Raw genomic sequence first — 22,130 nt, 5'->3', positions numbered from 1 at the left:
CTACGCTTATATCACCTCCAGGAGGTGGAGAGCAGGGCCATGCCTCTTACGCAAAGATTAGCAAGATGCTAGATGTCCGAGCAGGCACAATTAGGAGAGCTTGAGAACACATGGGCATACACTGTGTGCGTGGACGATAAATCACCTGAGTGTGCTTATGTCAATTAACCTCCTCGCTGCCGATGTGATCAGGCACCCTTCTGGCGCGGTCAACATGGCACAGCCCCCAATATAATTGGTCTCCCCAGGTCTTCTAATTAGTTTATAATAGTTAAATTTCCAAAATCCTTGCTAATCCCTTAGGTGTCACACATGGCCATTTTATCCTCACAGCAAGGAAACTCTAACCTCTTTTTGCCCCTCCCCACAGGACTTCATTTGAACCTTCTTCATATCACCTGTACCTTGGTGTCTCAAGTACAGCTTCCATCAGCTCTGCTTGTCTCAACCAGCATGTTCCAGAGAAAGGAGTGCAGCTAGTTATCCAATACCAGCTGCCAAGATCAGCCTTGGGGCACATCTTCAGTACACCATTTCTGAGAAACACTAAAAGGACTGGGCCTTTTTTCACTGTCAGAGGCTCCTTTCTCTTATTTCTCTTCTAGCATTGGTACCTGCAGGCTCATGGAAAAAAATGGATTTGGTAGGGGAGGAGGAGGGCAGAGATCCACACCACAATGCTGGATTTTCAATCAGGAAATATCCTTTAAAATCCTAAATTCTTAGAATGAATATCTGGCTAGTCATTCAAACTTAACTATATTATCTGGACTTTATGCTTTAGAATAATTTATTTCCTTAACTTCAATTTCCTACTTGATAAAATTGTGATCAAAATTGTGACCTTGAGTGAAAAGACATAGTGTAGTTTAATTAAAAGCCATCGGAGGGGCTTGTGCTTGGCTATGAAAGAGTGACTGACATCTAGTTCACTCAACTATAAAAACGTGGGGAAAAGAAGACACAACAGTTTTGTTTTAGTCAGTTTTTTTTTTTTTTTTTTTAACTGCTGTGATCAAAAGACCTGAAAAGAACAGTTAGAGGAGGAAAAGTTTATTTGGAGGCTCACAATTTCAGAGGTCTCAAACCATACACAGCTGGTTGCATTCCTCAGGGCCTGAGATGGGGCAGATCATCATGGCAGAAGGGTGTGGTGGAAGAAAGTGGCTCAGGACATGGAAACCAAGAAGCAGAGAAGGAAAAACTGTTCTGCTCAGCAGGGGCAAAATAAGTACCTCAAAGGTATACACCCCAAGAGACTCACATCTTCCATTCACACCCTACCTACCTATAGTAACCACCCAGTTAATCCATTCAAGTGAATTAATGCTCTCAGGTTAAGGGCTCTCATAACTCTATCAGTTCCCCTCTGATATTTCTTTCATTGTCTCACATGTGGGCTTTTTGGGTACATCTAATATCTAAACCAAAACAACTCTAAACCCAACCATGAAAGAAAACAAAACTATTTTGAAGGTATCAGAGAAAACTGACACAGGTGAGTTGAATCCTTTCCAGAGCTTTTTATTTGCAGAGTGCCAATTCATAATGCAGGTGGGTATAGAGGCCCAACAGAGTCCAGGAAGACTACAGGTTGACACAGACTGACCAAACTGGGAAAACTTACAGTGGAGTTCAAAGCGACCATGACAAGTAAGGATTAGAGCCAAGGTCCTAGAAAAAAAGACCTGCAGAGAAAGGACTCACCACAGAGGCACTGAGAATAACCAAGGGAGCACTTCCTTCTCAAATTACACGTGTACGTCCCCAGTGGCACAGAACTAAAGACTAAGCAAATTGACAAAAAGGACAAGTCACTAGATCAGAAAACCAAGGAGCATGATTACCTCAAATCTCTGTTACCATGCTCCAGCAAGAAGGAAAATGTGGCAGAAGCCCAGAAGCAAAGACAACTAGAAGCAAATATAAGAAGAAATGTTTACCATCTATATGAGGAAAACAACTACACTTATGGAAATATGTGGATAATTGAATCCATGGAGAGGTAGTGCTGATTTCTGAATGGAATTATAAAAGTACCAATTCTTCCTACATTAAACTATATGTAGCATAATTCCAGTTCAAAATCCCAAAAAACTGCTGGTAAAACTGGAAAAAAGTGGAACAAAATTGACTAAATTATGGTATGTACACATGTGAATATTCCACAGTGAATTACACCTTTATATCTATAAAGAAATAAATATTAAAAACCTAAAAAAAATTTAAAATATAGAAGAATAAACCTCTGAGAAAAGATAAGATGGTGAGATTATTAAGGAAATGTTTGAAAACAAAGATTAGAGTGTACATTAGCACATATTAAAATACATCATAAGGTTATAATAATAGAAATAGTGTTATTGCTGGAATAGACTAGATCGTAGATAGATTAAAAATATAAAAAGTCACAAAATGGCTGGGCACTGTGGGTGGCACATGCCTGTAATCCAAGCGGCTCAGGAGGCTGAGGCAGGAGGACTGTGAATTCAAAGCCAGCCTCAGCTACAACGAGGTGCAAAGCAACTCAGTGAGACCCTGTCTCTAAATACAATCCAAAATAGGGCTGGGGGAGTGGCTCAGTGGTTAAGTGCCCTTGAGTTCAATCCCCAGTACCCTCTAACCCAAAAAGGTCACAAAATACAAACCATAATAGTATAATATAATTACACATAATACATGTATACAGAAATATATGTATTATTCACTTTTATATCATCTTTGATCCATTCTGAATTTTTGTTGGATTTAAGGTGTGGGGTAGGCATTAAGCTTTATTTTTCACAAGTAGTTTGTCTTTGAATTCCCATACTGATTGCAAACAATGCTTTATCATATACCAGTTTCCTGTGATTCATGGTGTAGTCCTTAACCTCCATTTTAATTTCTATAGTTCCATGTGTTTTTAAATGCAAAGAACAAACCTACTCCATTATTTTAAATTTTTAGAATTTCTTCCAGCTATTCTCAGTTATACCTTATTTTATATGAACTTTTAAACTTTGAATAACCAAAATAAGTTTTGGTTTGTAAGTACATTTAATTTATTGGTAGAGTTGAGAAAATGCAACATTCCTACAATGAGAAGACATGTGTAGTTTTCTTTAAAAAGTTGTATTTTCAATGTATGGGAGAAAAATAACATGTCTATATGCATTTTTATGTGTATTTATGTGTATATGATATTCATCTACAATATAATTTTTCCTAATAGTCTGACTGCAGGAGATTTATGTCCATTGTTCTGTTATCATAGTTTCTATATTTTTGTTTTATAGGAAATTCTTGCATTTTTTTTACATTTGGTTTTCATAAAAGTCAAAACATTATTTTAAAATGGCATCAACTACTTTGTTAAATGTATTTTCATTTAAATAAAAAGTAGTGATATTTTACAAGTAAAATTGTGGAACAAAGCTTGATGCATTTTTAAAAGGCTGTTGCTGTTTCTACATCAGCTCTGGTGTGCTGCATTCAGACCTTTCTACATGAACTGACTCCAGACTCCCAGGGCTGCTTTTCCCTGATGGTGGGCCTCTCAGCAAGCTAACGATCTACTTTTTATATTTTTTCTATTTTGTATTGTGAACTTATCTGAATATTGATTTTATTTCCTCATTATTTTACACATGATTGAAGATGGAACTATAAATGAGTTGGTGCTAATTAATGATAAAAATTAGCTTTTTCATAAGCTTAATTCTCTCACAATAAACACAGAATTTATCAGCTGTGTTCAAAGCAGCAAATCTTCAACCACAGTCATGCATTTATTATGGAAGCAAAAATTAAAGAAACTACCTGAATGATGTCAAAACTATTAATAAAGTTGATTAGCTAATGGAATAGTGTTCAGCGGAATATAAAGTCACACAGGTTAATTTTCTAGTAGCTAAATTACAAAGGTACAAAGATACAAATGAACTAATTAATATTTTATTTAAGTCAATATATCCAAGGCATTATCATTTCAGCATAATAAATAAAAAATTTCCTGTAGTGACAATTAAGATGTTTTTAACACTAAGCCTTAGTAAATTGGTATTTTATACTTATAGCATATCTCATTTTAAACCTGGCACATTTTCAAGGACTCCACAGTGCCCATGTGTGGCTAGTGGCCACTACAAAAGATGGTGCAGATCTAAATGTAATTAGACATCTTACTATACATTAGCTCTCTTGGAATGGAATTTTCTTTATAACTTAAGTTTTCAGCTTTGTCATATTATCTTTTCATAAAAATTTCCAAAAATATCTTATACAAAAGAATTATTTGCATATTTTGATGCTCTCTCTTCATGGCACTTAGGACATTCTTAGGTACTTTATTCATATAAACTGACACTCTTAGGCAAGTTTAATGCCCTTTGCTTGCCTTCAGTTTCATAGCATCTTGTTACCCATGTTTTCATCTGTTGACCTTTCCCATCTTTTTGTTTAAAAAATTGATCATTCTTATCATAGATTATCTCTTGTAATTATAGGCCTTCTGTTTTAATTGTATTTCTTGTAGACATCAACAATATAACAAAAAATTTAGTTTCTATATACTCTCACCTAAATACAATCAACACAGAAGAATTCTGTGACCTCAAAAGATGTGAGAATTTCTCCCCCAATGTCCAGCAAGGAAACAATTAATTCTGAGCAGACAACAATTCAACTTTGACACTACCCACCTGGAGATGGCATCAGATCCCACAGGTTGAAGACTCATTTCCCAAGACTGCTTGGAGGCCAGGTTTCTCTGCCTATGCTTCTGACCCATTAATTATAAACTGAGGTTCTTACACCCACTCCTCTGGTTCAACTAATTTGTTAGAGTAGCTTACAGAATTCAGGGTAGGTCACTTACTCTCACTGGTTTATCATAAAGGGTATTTCAAAGGATATAAATGAACACTGGAGGAAGAAAAGATGGGTAGGACAAAGCATATGGGTAGGGGCTTGGGGTTTCCCTGCCTTCTCCAGGCAGGCCACTCCAGGAACCTCCATGTGTTCAACTATCTGGAAGCTTTCTGAATCCTGTCCTTTTGAGTGCATATGGGAGCTTCAGTATATAGCCATGCTTGATTAAATCACTGGCCACATGAACAGCTCAAGCTCCTTCCCCAGAGGTTGAGGAGTAGGACTGGCAGTCTTACCCTTCTAATCTTGCCTTGGTCTTTCTGGTGATCAAAAGCTACTCAGGAACTGTCAGCTACCAGTCAATTCTTTAGGATATTAAAAAAACACACTTTGAAGATTCCAAAGATTTTAGGAGACATATTCCTGGAAAGGAAGACCAAATATATATTTTGCATCATCACAGACATTAATTCACAGAGCTTAATTTTGTGGTTGCATACATGTGTAAACACCATTTTTATGTGTTATTATACAGAAAACTTCATTCATTTTGTTTGCATGTACTTTTTATTTTTTGTCTTTACTTATGTAGCCTGTATTTTCTTTGAGGTCATCTTGTTCTTCTCCCTGTGATAACTTGAAAGTTCAGACTAATCTTATTTCAACTATAAGTAACATACTTAGAGATGAACATTTTAAGCCAACCTCATTTGGCTCCCTAAGCAAAACAAAATCTATTTAATTCTAAGGAATATGAGAATTGACCCAACTAGACTGCTTTCTGCTATAAGCTTCAAGTTTTTTGTTGATACATGCTATTTTTATTTAAGTCTATTATGGTTATTTTTAACATTATGTAGCTCTTCTATAAATAAGCACAATATCTAAATTCTATTGTGAACATGATTATGTTTCAATAATTTAATGTTAGCTATTGGTCAGGGTCAGCTACACAATCTATAGGGCTCCATGCAAAATTTAAATGTGGGGCCTGCTCAGTTGAGAGTTTTTAGATCACAATAGCACAGCATGAAACCATGGGACTCTTAAGCATAAAGCCCTATAAACTGCATTTAGGTTCATGAAAGAGGCCCTGCTTCCAGGCTTTATTTTGATTTATCATTCAGTAGATTGCATGCCTCAGCTTTCCCCTGCTCTGCACCACAGAGGGTATCTCCTTCCACAAGAGGTTTTCTCAGGTTTTTCAGATTGGTTTGGTAACAGGAGGGTCTGACAAGAAATTGGAAGGATGGAGGAAGGGCAAACTAGAGTTCTTCTTCCTCTCCTCATCCAGATACTAGTTCCCATGTGTCTCCAATAATATCTCTATTTCACTGCACAGGTCTGCCAGGTTTCCTGTTTTGGGGAATTCTGGCCCCTTGTTGCACCAGCCCAGGGACTGACTGTTGCTAAACTTGAAATGTTTCATTGTCGCTTGTTTATCTTAGCTCTTACATCAACTGTGAAACTGAACTCCTTCATTTAATTCCCCTTCTTTCAAATTCAATTCTCTCTTACTCATGAGAACTATTTCCTGAGTTTATACAGATAAGAGATGGTCGTCTGTTTCTTTCACATGCAAATGACAATTTAGCATGCAGAAAATTCATGAGTTACAGTGTTTATTTCACAAAACTCTGGAGCAGTGCTTCTCAAAGTTTAGCCTGCCTCAACCACCTGGTAGGTTTATTAAAGGACTGATTTCTGGACACCTGCAGAGAACTGAAATGTCAGGGGTAAGGCTTCAGGATTTGGAGTTATAACAAGATCCTAGGTGAGGCTAAAGCTGCCAGGCTACAGATCATGTTTGAATATCATTGGTCTGAAAGTTTTTCCTTGTCTGATAGTATATAGTGAGACTTAGAAGATGCCTGAGTTCACTCTCAATTTTTTTGTTTCTGTGGTGCTAGGAATCAAACCCAGGGCCTTGTGCATATTAGGCAAGTACTCTACCACTGATCTATACCCCAGCCCCCACCCTCAGTTTTTAAGCTTAATAAGTAATAAAATTATTTATAAGACTCCATCTTTAATCTGTAGTTCAACAAATTCACCAGAATATATTTATCCCTCTGAGGGACATGGGCATTGGTTTCAGAACACTGTAAAGATACCAAAATCTGTGGATTTTCAAATCCTTCAGATACATAGGACCAACTGCATGTCATGGCACTAGTTACTCATTATAAATTTTCTTTTAGATCTGATAACTGCTTTCCTTAATTTTAGAGAAAGATTTTTTTTCTGAAGTTTTGTTAAGTATATGTTTCTATTTCATTTGCTGTCCTCTACTTTAGGCAGTAATATCAAACTGCCCATGTCTTGGTCTCCATTGTGGATCCCTTATACAGGGTGGTTTTTCTAAGGTTTATGTACCTTGAGAAGAAGCTTTCCTAGGCCCAGATCTTCAGATAACTGATAGATTGTAAATGAAACTAGATAATCTGATAACTTTATCCATGCATGTTTTTATCATCTGTTGACAACCTAATATAAAAGCAGCTTGACCAGTCATGGAGCAGACCACTTATGCAAGTTGGGTATACAATGGAAAGCAGCACATAGATACCTATAACTTCCTAATCCTGCCACCAGTGTCATTCTATGGTGAGGGACATTAAAGGAAGTCAAATTAAAGTTGTTTGAACCAAAACAAGTAAAGCCTTATGTTTGAAGACACCAAAAGGAAAGTTTAATATAATTTAGCTTAAAATTTGGTAAGGATCAGAGAAAGATGAGAAGTGTTGAGTTAAATTCTTATCTTGGAAGTTACCCAGCCATCCAGGGATAATAATGCCCAGCTACTCTATGAAGTTGTTCCCATGGAAACTCCACAGCCACCTCATTCTATCATTTGGCACTTTTGAGACTGAGAACTGGAGTCTAATCTACACTTAGACCATAGAACCTCTGCCATAGCTACTGCAAAATAATAGACATCACCTGCAGATTTGTCAGAATATGCCATCATCTCAATTTGCTAATTTCCTTCTAAAGTCCACATGCAGTACGTTTGCTTGGTGAAAACTAGGTCACATTTGTGTTCCCAGCTACAAGACAGTCTGGTAAATGTAGGGTTTTTATTGTTAAGTTTTGCAGCTTTAAAAGTATAGGAAAGAAATAGAATAGAAGCTGTTGGAATTTGTGCTAAGTGAGCCAATTTGCTATAATCTACCAGTCTAAATAACATCTGTTGACAGTATTTTAAAGAGCAAATATAATACATGTACAAAATTTTAAAATTCATGCAGTGTGGCAGGCATAAAATAAAAGATAAGAGATGCTTTTTATCACCTTTTCATCTTTTCCTGTATTAGTTATCTATTATAGCTGGGTAACAACAAATTACCCCAAAATTTAGTGCCTTAGCATAACAAAGCATTTATTATGTCACAGTTCTTGTGGGTCAGAAGTTTAAGCATTGCTTATCTGTTGTCTCCTCCTCAAGGACCTTCATGAGGCTGTAGTCAAGCTATTGGGTTGGGCTGTAGTCTCATCTAAGTATCAGCTATGGGAGAATTTTCTTTCAAGCTTATCATTTGGTTGTTGGTGGGATTCAGTTCCCTACAGACAATGGACTGAGGGCCTGAGTTCTGTGCCACATGGGCCTTTGCACAAGGTAGATCACAACATCCAACCAGCTTCCCTCTAGTAAGCAGATGAGAGAGAAAGCAACAGAAAACATCCAAGATGGAAGCCACAGTCCTTCTACAACCCAGTCTTGGAAGCGACATCTATCACATCTGCTGAGTGGTACTCACTAGAGGCAAGTGAGAGAGGAAGGGATTTCACAAGGGTGTGAATACCAGACTTGGGGTCATTGGGACCACTGGGACCATTGTACAGGCTGTCTGTCATACCTCCTCTCCCTCTAGGTTTCTCTCCAAGGTAGTCATTTTTAATTTTTCATATGATTTCTTTTGGGGGGTAAAAATATTGGATTTAAATCAATTTTCCAATATTAACCTGGAAGTGTTCCAATAGTTAGTGCTAAGATTTAAATGTCAACCACTTCTGGGTGGTATAAATGTCATCTTCTTAGCCAAGTAGACCAGATGAGCATTGAAACTCACAGCTTGTGCTCAAGTAAAGAAGGTAAATAGTACAGCAATGGTAACGTGGTAAAAGTGTCCAAATGTCTGTTTACGTTTTCACAAAAGAAAAAAAAAAATCAACCATAGAACATATGGGCAATGCCTCAGAAGGAGTTTCTGAAAAATAAAATTGCTCAGAAAATGCTTCCAGTCTCATCTCCAGAAGAGTTGACAGAAGCAGGGTTGCTGCTCCATGACACCAGTGTGCTGTTAGCCTGCTGTACAAATGATGGTGACTGGTGTCTGCTTGCCGGGTACCACACCTGGCCTCACTTGATGATCTTGGCTGACTCTGCAGAAGTGATATGAAAGTGATCTGAACTCCCCTTCTCAAATGAAGAAACTATGGTTCTAAGATGTGATTTGCCTTTCTCCCACACTAAGGATCTTTGATTTAATTCCTTTATCTTCCCATTTAATTCTTGATTCCCAGCATCCATTACAGCCTCTCCCCACCTTTACTGATTTTCAAACTATTCCACAACTTGACTAGGACTAGGTAAGGCAGAGGGAACTTGACAGTTTCCCTCTACTAGCTTTCTAGAAGGATTCTTTTCCGCTGTCATTGATCAATCCCTTTCATATGAGCAGGATTCTGGAAATAAAGATCATATGCTTCTCATTTGGTTCCAAACAATCTAGATATGTAATGCCTTGCAAGGTCATTTTCTTTTAAAGAATCCAGCAAATATTTAGACATCATTCTTAAACTGTGCTCACAGCAGCAGGACATAGGATGCTGGCTTCTGTCTTGTTTGCACTTAAATTAAGAAAACTAAAAATAGACGAAGACAGTTCTCTGAGAAAATTATACAAAAAATATCCCTGGTAGACAATGGCCAAACATAACCAATAACCCATGTAATTATGTTAGAGAGACTACTGGAAATGAGAAGCTACTAGTAGCTGTTCAATTTAGAAATTTGAGCTATCACTGTCTTTAAAATTTATAGTGTTGAATAGCACCTCAGGATTAAAGATTCATTTAACAAATATTTATTGAACTTAATACCAGGCAGAGGAAATACAAAAGTAAACAGAAGCATTTTGGGGATTCTAAGAGCTAAGGGAGCAGAATAAGAGATGATTATATAAAAATATAGCATATTAGAGGGGTTATTAATTCCAAAATTCTTATGTTTCCATTGTATAATACTCTATTTCCTCCACCCCTCTTCTCTTATGCCCTTCACTGGTCACCAGACTGAATCCATCTGATGGAGAATTTGGAAAAGGCAAAAGGACCTACTTTGCTTGGAATTGGTAGGATAACTATTCATCCCAAAGTATCTGGGAAAGATCTGGCTAATGTACAGTCTATTCTCTGTCCTAAATGCAGGATTTAGGGGATTGGTTCCAGGTTGGAGATTAGTTCCAGGAACTCCCCCAGATGCCAAAATCCATGGATGCTCAAGTCCCTTATATAAAATGGGTTATTTGCCTATAACCTACGTATAGCCTCCTATATACTTGGAATCATCTCTAAATAACTTATAATACCTAACATAATGTAAATGCTTTGTAAGTAATTGTTACACTGTATTGTTTAGGGAATAGCAACAAAAATGTGTTTGGTACAGATGCAGTTTATATTTGAGTATTTTTCATCTGTGGTTGGGTGAACCCACAATACAGAATGTATATGGAGGGTTGACTGTATTTCCGTTTTAAAGTAGTACTGTTAGTAGTCACACTGAAAGAATTTGGGATGGATTCGATAGAGCCAAACTTTGTACTTCTGTTGTCCTTGTCTCACCTAGGAGTGGGTGATTTGCCTGTGCATTGAGGATTGCTTTCACATTAACAAGTGAAAACAGATAACCTGTCACTCTTTCCCAATCTGTATACATCCATACATCTTTTTAATTACAGTGCCACTTTTACTGATAAAAACAAAGTGATCTCAACCTTAAGCCACTAGTGACAGCTTCCTCTTTTCTTTCTGGGGTGGTAGAGAAATATTTGATGCTATGCCCATGGTGGCCCCTTGGTGTCACAGCCACCAGCAAGCTACATCCTGGTCCATGTTTTGTGGTGCATGATGAACAAAAGCTCCCAGGTAACAATCAAAGTAAATAGGAAATGGGTAGGGAATAGAGGCTGAGTAACCCTGTTGGAGAACACATGAAGTCTGTGTGGCCTTGCTACGCTGGATTTACTTTATATTTAGTAATACTTGTTTACTTAAAATTGGTGTCAGTAACAAACTTTAAAGAGTATGTTTAATGACAATATTAAAGACTGAATTTCTATTTTTTTCAAGGAAGTCAATGAATGTGACATTTTCACAAATGTTTGTTGATATGGGACCGTGGCGATAGCAGTGACTGGGAAATCAGAAGGCACATCACCCTTGTGCTGCTTGTCAGTTGGCTGTCTCTGGATTCCAGATTCACCCTTTTTGCCTACTCTGTGATGGTGGATCTGGGCTGTGTATCTATTTTCCTTGGTTGGTGTCAGGAGCCGGCAGGTCACACGCCCTGCCTTGCCTCAAGGTCACGCGCCTTGGCTCATGGTCACGCGCCTTGGCTCATGGTCAGGCGCTTTGACTCATGGTCACGCCCCCTGCCGCGCCTCATGCTGAGCTAAGATGGCGCCTGCCAGATGCTGGCGGGGCGTGCCATTACCTGTTTACACACCTGTCAGACTATACCAGGTGCATCACACTAGATTACGTGGTGCTTCACGATTGGACAATTACACTTCCTTATTGGAGTTCTGGCGCGAGACTAGTCTTGCCTTCGCGCGCTTTACTCTGATTGGTTTCTGTACTTTATATTAACTGTGTTTATTCCTCTAATAAACGAGACTTGATCAGGCTTTTGTCTTGTCTCCATTTCTCGTGTCTCCTGTCTCTTTCAATCCCAGCACCCCCCTCCAGGTACCCGTTGATGTCCTGCAGGCCGGGGCAAGTGGCGCCCAACGGTGTGGCTTCGGATATGGGGGAATTCGCGAGGGAAGAGGCGTGTAAGTGTTCGGCCGAAGAAGAAAAAAAAAGTGAAAGTGAAAGTCAGTTCGACAAAGATCGCCTCTGGAGCCCGCCGCGCCGTTCTTAAAGGTACAGTAGCGCCTAACTATGGGACAAGAATTAAGTAAGCATAAAGTTTTTGTTAAGCAATTAAAAGAAGCTTTAAAGACATGGGGAGTAAAGGTTAAAAGTAATGATCTTTTTAAGTTTTTTGACCTTATTAAGGACACCTGTCCGTGGTTCTCACAAGAAGGAAGCATTAATATAAGAAGTTGGAATAGGGTGGGAGATGCTTTGGGAGATTTTCACAGAACGTTTGGCCCAGATAAAGTTCCTATTACAGCTTTTGCTTACTGGAATCTCATAAAGGAACTTTTAGAACATACAACAAATAATTCTGATATAGCAGCAGCAGTTACTCAGACAGAGGACATTTTAAAAGCAGCATCAAAACCGGATCTTCAGGGAGAGCCCTCCGAGGAAAAGGGAGAGGTAGATCTTATTTCCCTTGAGAGTGAAGAGGAGGAAGTTACAAGTCCTTTTCCAGATGCAGGCAGCACAGGTGTTAAAAAGAGAACTCAACATCAGAACGAAGCTCCACCTAAAATTTATCCTTCATTGACTCGTTTTAAAGACCCTTCAAACGAGAATAAAATAGATGATGAGGAAGTTGATTTGGACCTCATAAATGAGGAAGCCTCAAAATATCCTAATCCTGACTGCCCGCTTAAACAAGGACAGTCCGTTTTCTCATATCCACCTCCCTATCGCATACCCTCTGCTCCTATGGCAATGGCGGTGATAGATCCAAAGGAAGACCTTAAAGAGAAAATTAAACATTTGGAGGAACAAATAAATCTAGAGGAACAATACCAAGCTCTGATTATCAGGTTACAAAAATTAAAGACAGGCAGTGAATCAGTGCCCAGTCCTGATGGATTTAAAAGGGATATTCGCCCTCAAATTCTATCTGGACAACAGTGTCCAAGAGGAGGAGTTCCCTTAATCAACAGGGATTTAAAACCCCCTCCGCTAAGTGCTTTCCCTGTTACTGAGACAAGGGATAACCAGGGACAACCCTGGAGGAACCACACTGGCTTTGATTTTACTATCATAAAAGAATTAAAAACTGCTGTTTCTCAGTATGGAGCTACAGCGCCATACACCCTTGCTATTTTAGACTCCATAGCAGAAAATTGGTTAACACCACAGGATTGGAATACTTTAGTTAGAGCCACCCTGACTGGAGGTGACTTCTTGCTTTGGAAGTCTGAATATTTTGAAAATTGCAAAGAGACAGCTAAAAGAAATCAACAAGCAGGAAATGGGTGGACTTTTGATATGCTCACTGGAGTAGGTGATTATGAAACCACAGTCAGATGCAGTATGACCCTGGAGCGTATGCTCAGATACAGGCGGCAGCCACTAAGGCCTGGAGAAAATTGCCTGTTAAGGGAGACATCAGCATGTCTCTTACAGGAGTCAAACAAGGCCCTGATGAGCCATTTGCTGATTTTGTTCACAGACTTATAACAACTGCTGGTCGTATTTTTGGTAGTTCTGATGCAGGTCTTGACTATGTCAAGCAACTTGCTTATGAAAATGCCAATCCTGCATGCCAAGCCGCTATAAGACCATACAGAAAGAAGACAGATTTAACAGGATATATTCGTCTGTGCTCAGATATAGGACCTTCTTATCAACAGGGCTTAGCAATGGCAGCTGCTTTTAGTGGACAGACAGTGAGGGACTTTCTTAATAATAAAGACAAAAACAAAAGGGCCTGTTTTAAATGTGGCAAGGGCAGACACTTTGCCAAAGACTGCAGATCAGATTTACAAAAAACTCTTGAGGCCAAAATACCTGGTCTCTGCCCTAGGTGCAAGAGAGGAAAACATTGGGCTAATGAATGCAAGTCCAAAAGAGACAATCAGGGAAATCCCCTTCCGCCACATCAGGGAAACGGGAGGAGGGGCCCACCTCAGGCCCCGAAACAAGCATATGGGGCAATCAGTTTCATTCCAGCCAACAGCAGCAACAACAATCCATTTCAGACCTCAGTAGAGCAACCCCAGGGAGTGCAGGATTGGACCTCCGTTCCACCTCCCATGTCGTATTAACTCCTGACATGGGCCCTCAAGCCTTGAATACTGGAATTTTTGGCCCATTGCCCTCAGGTTATTTTGGCTTAATTTTAGGAAGAAGTAGTTCTACCATGAAAGGTTTACAAGTACTCCCAGGAGTTGTAGATCAAGATTTCTTGGGAGAAATTAAGATCATGGCTAAAACAGATAACAACATTATTACTGTTACTCAGGGAGAAAGAATAGCACAGCTGATACTGTTACCATTAGTTCCAACCAAACACCCAGTTCAAAATCCTAGGAGAGGAAATGGAAGTTTTGGATCCTCTAATGTATATTGGGTACAACACATAACTGATCAAAAACCTTCTTTGACCTTATGGCTAGATGGCAAGTCCTTTACAGGTCTAATAGATACAGGAGCAGATGTGACCATAATTAAACAAGAGGATTGGCCTTCTTCTTGGCCTACCACAGAAACTATGACTAATCTTAGGGGTATTGGTCAAAGTACAAATCCAAAGCAGAGTTCTAAATACCTCACTTGGAGAGACAAAGAAAACAACACAGGTCTCATTAAGCCTTATATCATACCTCATTTGCCTGTTAATTTGTGGGGAAGAGACCTATTATCTCAGATGAAAGTAATCATGTGCAGCCCCAATGAAATGGTTGCTGCCCAAATGCTATCTCAGGGATATACACCAGGAAAAGGGCTAGGAAAGGCCGAAAATGGTATTTTACATCCCATTCCCAATGTAGGCCAGATTGACAGAAAAGGCTTGGGAAATTTTTGATTTCGGCCATTGACATGCCTGCACCCCAACTGTGTGCAGATCCAATAACTTGGAAATCAGATGAACCAGTTTGGGTTGATCAATGGCCGCTAACTTCTGAAAAACTTGAAGCTGCTCGAATGTTAGTGCAGGAACAGCTAACAGCCGGACATATCATAGAGACTAATTCTCCTTGGAATACTCCTATATTTGTAATTAAGAAAAAATCTGGTAAATGTCAATGTCACTATGGTGCTCATGGGAGCCCTGCAACCAGGGCTGCCATCTCCTGTAGCCATCCCTCAAGGATATTTTAAGGTAATTATTGACCTCAAAGACTGTTTTTTTACTATTCCTCTACATGTAGATGATCAAAAAAGATTTGCTTTTAGTCTACCATCAATAAATTTTAGAGAACCTATGAAAAGATATCAGTGGAAGGTATTGCCACAAGGAATGGCTAATAGTCCAACCTTATGCCAAAAATTTGTTGCTCGTGCCTTACAGCCTATTAGAGATTCTTGGAAACAAATGTATATTATTCATTATATGGATGATATACTCCTAGCAGGACAATCAGGAGAACATTACTATGTCTCACACAACTTAAACAGCAGCTGACTGCAGTAGGACTACAAATTGCTCCGGAAAAAGTTCAGCTACAAGACCCTTATACTTACCTAGGTTTCCTGCTCAATGGGCCTAGGATTATTAATCAAAAGGCAACAATCAGGAGAGATCGTTTAAATACACTTAATGACTTCCAGAAGCTTCTAGGTGATATAAATTGGCTTCGACCATATCTTAAATTAACCACAGGGGAGTTAAAACCATTGTTTGAGATATTAAAAGGAGATCCTAATCCACAATCATCCAGGACTATATCTCCTGATGCATTAGTTGCTCTTAAAAAGGTGGAGGATGCTATTGCAGGTCAATTTGTTACCAATATTGATTATTCTCGTCCCTTAACGCTCATTATATTTAATACTTCCATCACTCCAACTGGTCTTTTCTGGCAAGATAATCCTATTATGTGGATTCATCTTCCTTCCTCACCCAAAAAAGTGCTATTGCCTTATTATGATGCAGTAGCTGATCTGATTATCATGGGGAGAGAAGATTCTAGAAAATATTTTGGAATAGAGCCATATAAGATTATTCAACCCTACACCCGATCTCAGGTCAATTGGCTGTTACAAAATACTGACACCTGGCCTATAGCTTGTGCCTCATTCACAGGTGATATAGATAATCATTATCCACCAAATAAATTGGTTCAGTTTTGCAAACTACATCCTTTTGTGTTCCCTCGTATTATTAGAAGGGAGCCCTTACACAATGCTCTTGTTGTCTTTACTGATGGATCATCCACAGGAACAGCTGCTTACACCTTCCTTGATAGAACTGTCACTTTCCAGACAAAATGTACATCTGCCCAACTTGTTGAATTACAGGCTCTTATTGCAGTTTTATCTGCCTTTCCCAATCAACCCCTTAATATCTACACAGACAGTGCCTACCTTGCGCACTCGGTGCCACTCCTTGAAACTGTCTCTCAGATCAGACATGTTTCTAAAACAGCATCACTGTTCCTTCAATGTCAGACACTTATCCATAATAGAGGGGAGCCTTTGTTTATTGGACACATCAGAGCTCCCTCTGGCCTTCCGGGGCCATTAGTTAAAGGCAACAGAATTGCTGACACAGCCACCAAAATGGTTGCAGTAGCTTTTTCAGATAATATTAAGCAAGCTCAAGACACTCATAACCTACATCATTTAAATGCCCGCTCTCTTAGGTTACTCTATAAAATCACTAGGGAACAAGCAAGGCAAATAGTAAAAGGCTGTACCACATGTGCTACTCATCTACCAGTTCCACATCTAGGAGTTAATCCTAAAGGCCTTGTTCCTAACATGGTGTGGCAAATGGATGTTACCCATTTTTTAGAGTTTGGTAATCTAAAATATATTCATGTTTGCATAGATACATTTAGTGGATTTATATTGGCTACACTTCAGGCTGGAGAAGCAACGAAACATGTAATTGCCCATCTATTACATTGCTTCTCAGTCTTGGGCATACCTAAACAGATTAAAACAGATAACGGCCCTGGATATACAGCAAAAACCCTCCAAAAATTTTGTGAAAAATTACAAATTCAACATGTCACCGGAATTCCTTATAATCCTCAAGGCCAAGGAATGGTTGCGAGAGCACATCTCTCTCTTAAAACTACTATTGATAAAATTAAAAAGGGGGAATGGTACCCAATCAAGGGTTCTCCTCGTAATATACTCAATCATGCTTTACTCATTCTCAATTTTTTAAAAATGGATGATCATGGGAAATCTGCTGCTGATCGTTTCTGGCACCCGGAATCTCAAAAACATTTTGCCATGGTAAAATGGAAAGATCCATTGGATGGTTCATGGCATGGTCCAGACCCAGTCTTAATCTGGGGTCGAGGTTCAGTCTGCATCTTCTCTCAAAAAGCTGATGCAGCCAGATGGCTACCAGAGCGCCTTGTACGCCAAGTTAATGAAGTTACCTCCTCCAGGGATAAAAATCATCCCTGAGAGTCTTTTCTTTTCCTTCCACAGGAATGAACAAAACATTGCTTCTCTGGATGATGGCTGCCTGTTCACTGCTCTCCTACAGCCATGCAGGGTTTGAGGACCCTGCTAAGTCTCGTGAGTATTTACTGGAGCTCAAAAACAAACCATGTAAGTGTGAGGGAGGATTTATAATGAGTACTGATGAGGCAAGTTACAAGCCGTCATACATCGGTAATCTCCCGAAACAACGCATAGAGATAGATTGTGGCAGTCACATCGCATTTTGGACGACACATACACTGTGGTACTGTATTGAAAAACCACAGATTATTCCCTCAGTTAATGGCAAATATGCACCTTGTTCGTGCACGACCTTTCACACTTCCTTCCATAGCTCTTGTTATTCCTCAGCTCAGACCTGTTCTTCAGGGAACAAAACCTATTTTACTACTACATTAATAAAGTCCCATCCAGGATCAACTGGAGGGGATTGGTCTAATAACCCTGGAAAATTAAGTGTTGCCTCATGTCCTGCAGACCTAGTGGGGAAAACAGTTTGCTGGTCTACTATGGCACCCCTACATGTGTCTGATGGAGGAGGCCCCCAAGATTCTACTAGAGCCAAGCAAGTCCATGAAAAAATTCAACGGATATACGAGGAACTGCATCCCAGTCTGTTATATCACCCACTAGCATTACCCAACCACAGACCTTCTGAGATAGACCCTGCCACATATGATATCCTTGAGGCCACTCACGCCTTGCTTAATCGGTCCAACTCTCCCTTGACTGTAGATTGTTGGCTTTGCCTTCAGCAAGGATATCCTGTTCCACTAGCTATCCCAATTGATTATAGAAATAACTCTGCTACCGCCCTCACAGTGATAAGTTATAAGACTATGACCAATCTTGATGCGTCTTGGTCCAGCTTTGCTGGTAGAAATTGCTTACCGACTCCACCATTTCTAGTACAGCCATTCATGTACTCCAATACTACTTGCTTTTTTTCACCTGGCTATAATAATACCTGGGATTTAGACGTAGGGACTATAACCTTTAGTGGTTGTTCTGAGACATTCAATCTTTCACAGCCATTGTGCCCCCCTAATGGCACTGTGTTTGTTTGTGGAGGTAATAAGGCTTTTACTCAACTGCCTATTAACTGGACTGGACTATGTGTCTTAGCTGCCTTACTCCCAGACGTAGACATTATTCCAGGAGATGAGCCTGTCCCTATACCAACAATTGACTACATTACAGGGCGACCTAAACGCGCTGTCACTTTCATTCCTCTACTTGCAGGACTTGGAATAACTACAGCAGTGGCCTCAGGCACTGCTGGTTTGGGGGTCTCTCTTACTCAATATACTAAATTATCCAGACAATTGATTTCTGATGTACAGATACTTTCAAGCACCATACAAGATCTTCAAGATCAGGTAGATTCCTTGGCAGAAGTGGTCCTACAAAATAGAAGAGGTTTAGACCTTCTAACTGCCGAACAGGGAGGCATTTGTTTGGCTTGCAGGAGAAGTGCTGCTTCTATGCCAACAAGTCAGGAATCGTTAAGGACAAGATCAAATAGCTGCAAGAAGACCTAGAAAAACGCCGACGAGCACTGGCTGATAATCCACTATGGACTGGATTCGTGGACTCCTTCCCTTCTTAGGTCCCCTCCTTTTCTTGCTGCTGGTCATATCTATAGGTCCTTTGATATTCAACAAGATTATGGCTTTCATCAAAGCTCAAATTGAGGCTTTACAGGCAAAACCTATTCAGGTTCATACCATCGGCTGGAGATGATGGATTGTGATGGTGCAACATTTGATCAATATTAGATCGCAATAGACCATCACCCCTGTGCGCTGAACTGGTCAGCCAATGATGGGTAAGATTCGTGGGAGCGCATACCAACCTAAGACAGGAAATGAGGGCAAGAGCCTCATTATCCAATGACGGGTAAGGATGCTGCTCTGGCACGGACAACCTAAGACAGGCGCAGTTCCCGAGGGATTGTCACTCCAGCTCTATAAAATAAAAAAGGGGGACCTGTCGGGAGCCGGCAGGTCACGCGCCCTGCCTTGCCTCAAGGTCACGCACCTTGGCTCATGGTCAGGCGCTTTGACTCATGGTCACGCCCCCTGCCGCGCCTCATGCTGAGCTAAGATGGCGCCTGCCAGATGCTGGCGGGGTGTGCCATTACCTGTTTACACACCTGTCAGACTATACCAGGTGTATCACACTAGATTACGTGGTGCTTCATGACTGGACAATTACACTTCCTTATTGGAGTTCTGGCGCGAGACTAGTCTTGCCTTCGTGCGCTTTACTCTGATTGGTTTCTGTACTTTATATTAACTGTGTTTATTCCTCTAATAAACGAGACTTGATCAGGCTTTTGTCTTGTCTCCATTTCTCGTGTCTCTTGTCTCTTTCAATTCCAGCACCCCCCTCCAGGTACCCGTTGATGTCCTGCAGGCTGGGGCAGGTTGGCTGGCACAATGTTAAGCTTTGTAAATAAAAAACCCTGGACAGATAGGCAGGAGAAGGGGTTTCCCTTACTAGTGCTACTGTGGTTTACTTCTGGAAAGCACACTTTTCCTCAATTTCTTCAACACTAATGTTACCACAAAGTGCAGCCTTCTCTAGCATTTGCCTTGTATTTTCTGCATCCCTCAACTCAAGTAGTGGCAGTGTGACCAGGAGTTCCAGATAACATAGACCCGTTGTCCACGATCAATGAGTCCTAAACTGCCTCCTCGGCCACAAGTATGTGCACATGTGTGGTCCCACAGGGATGGTCATCCAGTGAGATGGTTGCCTGACTTTTATCACATCCAGCCAGCCAGATACTCCAGCCCAAGCCATGTACATAGTGCAACAACAGAGGGCAGCTGTTTCTTACCCTAGTTACAGTAGGACTTGAAGTAGTGCCCCGCCTCCTGGTGCCCGACTCCCTGTGTGTGTGCCCACCAGTGGGGCCTGCCTTTGACCCACAGTTCATTCTGAGCCCTCCTGACTGAGGCATGACACGCACAGCCTCACTACTGTTGTACCCACACTGCCCACCAGCTTTGGCTCCTGTGTGTGTGAAGGGTTGTTCCTACTTGCCCAGCAATCTAGGCTAGCTGTGGTTTGGGCAACCCAGCAACTTCTCCACCATCCCTATTTCCTTCAACAAATTAGGATCTCACCCTTGGGGAGGACTGCTATTGCCAGTTTGTTCTTCCTTGATGTATTTTCTCTCAGCTCTCAGAAATGTCTTTATATCTCCATAGTTAAATAATTCTTTATATTAAACCATGGGTAGTCATATATTTTCTGTAAATGACAAAGTCATAAATATTTTAAACTCTATAGGGCATATATCTTATCACAGCTCCTCACCTCTGTCATTGTAATCCCAAACCAGCCACAGATGATATGTCAATGAATGGGCATGTCTGTGTTACGATAATGCTTTATTTATAAAAGCAGGCCATAAGTTTGGCCCATGGGTATTGTTTTCTGACCTCGGTTTATCAAACTCCTTCTCATTACTGGTTTGGTTCTGTCTTCTGATTGGACCAGACTGACAATTTCAATATACAAAAAAAAAAAAAAAAAAAAAAAAAAAAAAAAAAATGGAAGAAGCTGTCAGTATTCTGTTCAAACCTTAGTTTTGTTTTCTCTACCATGGCATATGTGTCTGTAGACTGCTGCTGAGAGCTGCCTTAACTCACTCTGCCACACAATGAATGCCAGAAGTGCTTGGGACACTACCCCCAGTGGCATCCCTGAATCAAAAGGAACCAGGATATAAATACCTCAGTTCCCTGGCCCCTTGCCTGGGATAATCTGAACATGCTTTTCACAGGGACATCCAGAGCTTCCTGAAAAGCTAAGTAAGCCCACCATGTTAGTTAGCTTAAAAACAACCCATTGCATGCTGCCTTTCCTTACCCAAGTCACCTACCCACTTACCTGATGGGCTCCTGAAACTCCAAATACACACATGCACTTGGGCAGCCTCAGTGTGTTGCTTTAGAGAGAAATTCAACTTTTCAACTTAGAAAGGTTTTTGTTTTGTTTTTTATTTGTTTGTTTTGGTATTGGGGATTGAACCCAGGGACACTCAACCACTGAGTCACATCCCCAGCCCTTTTTATATTTTATTTAGAGATAGGTTCTCACTAAGTTGCTTAGGGCCTTGCTAAGTTTCTGAGGCTGGCTTTGAACTTGTGATCCTCCTGCCTCAGCCTCCCCAGCTTCTGGAATTAGACATATGCCACTGTGCCCAGCAAGGTATTGTTTTTGTTGAACTAAATAATACACTTTGATGCAGCAGAATCATCAGAAAAAAACAATGTTCTTGCTAAATTAAGAAACCTGTGGGGGCTGGGGCTCTAGCTCAGTGGCAGAGCACTTGCCTAGCATGTGTGAGGCACTGGGTTGATCCTTAGCACAACATAAAAATAAAGGCATTCTGTCCATTTACAACTACAAAACATTTTTTTAAAAAAGAAATCTGTGGATCATGTAATTCACAATTGCATTCATACATGTGGCAATCAAAATAGCAGCTGTACTTGTCAATTTTTTCAGGTGTTTTTGTATAAACCAGTTCAATTTATCTGTGCTCTGTGTATGTGTAAGCTGAGAGTGAAAACTAAAACCATGACCAAGGATAATGTAGGTCTTTATCTCTTTGCAGTCTCTAATCAATTGTAGTTTAGAAATGTTTGAGCTTTTAGATTTACTTTGTACACCCAATCAAGTGTCCTGCAAGTGGGACTTTTGTGTAATTGAGTAATCTA

The sequence above is a fragment of the Sciurus vulgaris genome (genome assembly GCF_902686455.1).
Source record: "Sciurus vulgaris genome assembly, chromosome: 8".
In the NCBI taxonomy this organism is placed as follows: domain Eukaryota; kingdom Metazoa; phylum Chordata; class Mammalia; order Rodentia; family Sciuridae; genus Sciurus; species Sciurus vulgaris.
This window is presented reverse-complemented; position numbering follows the sequence as displayed.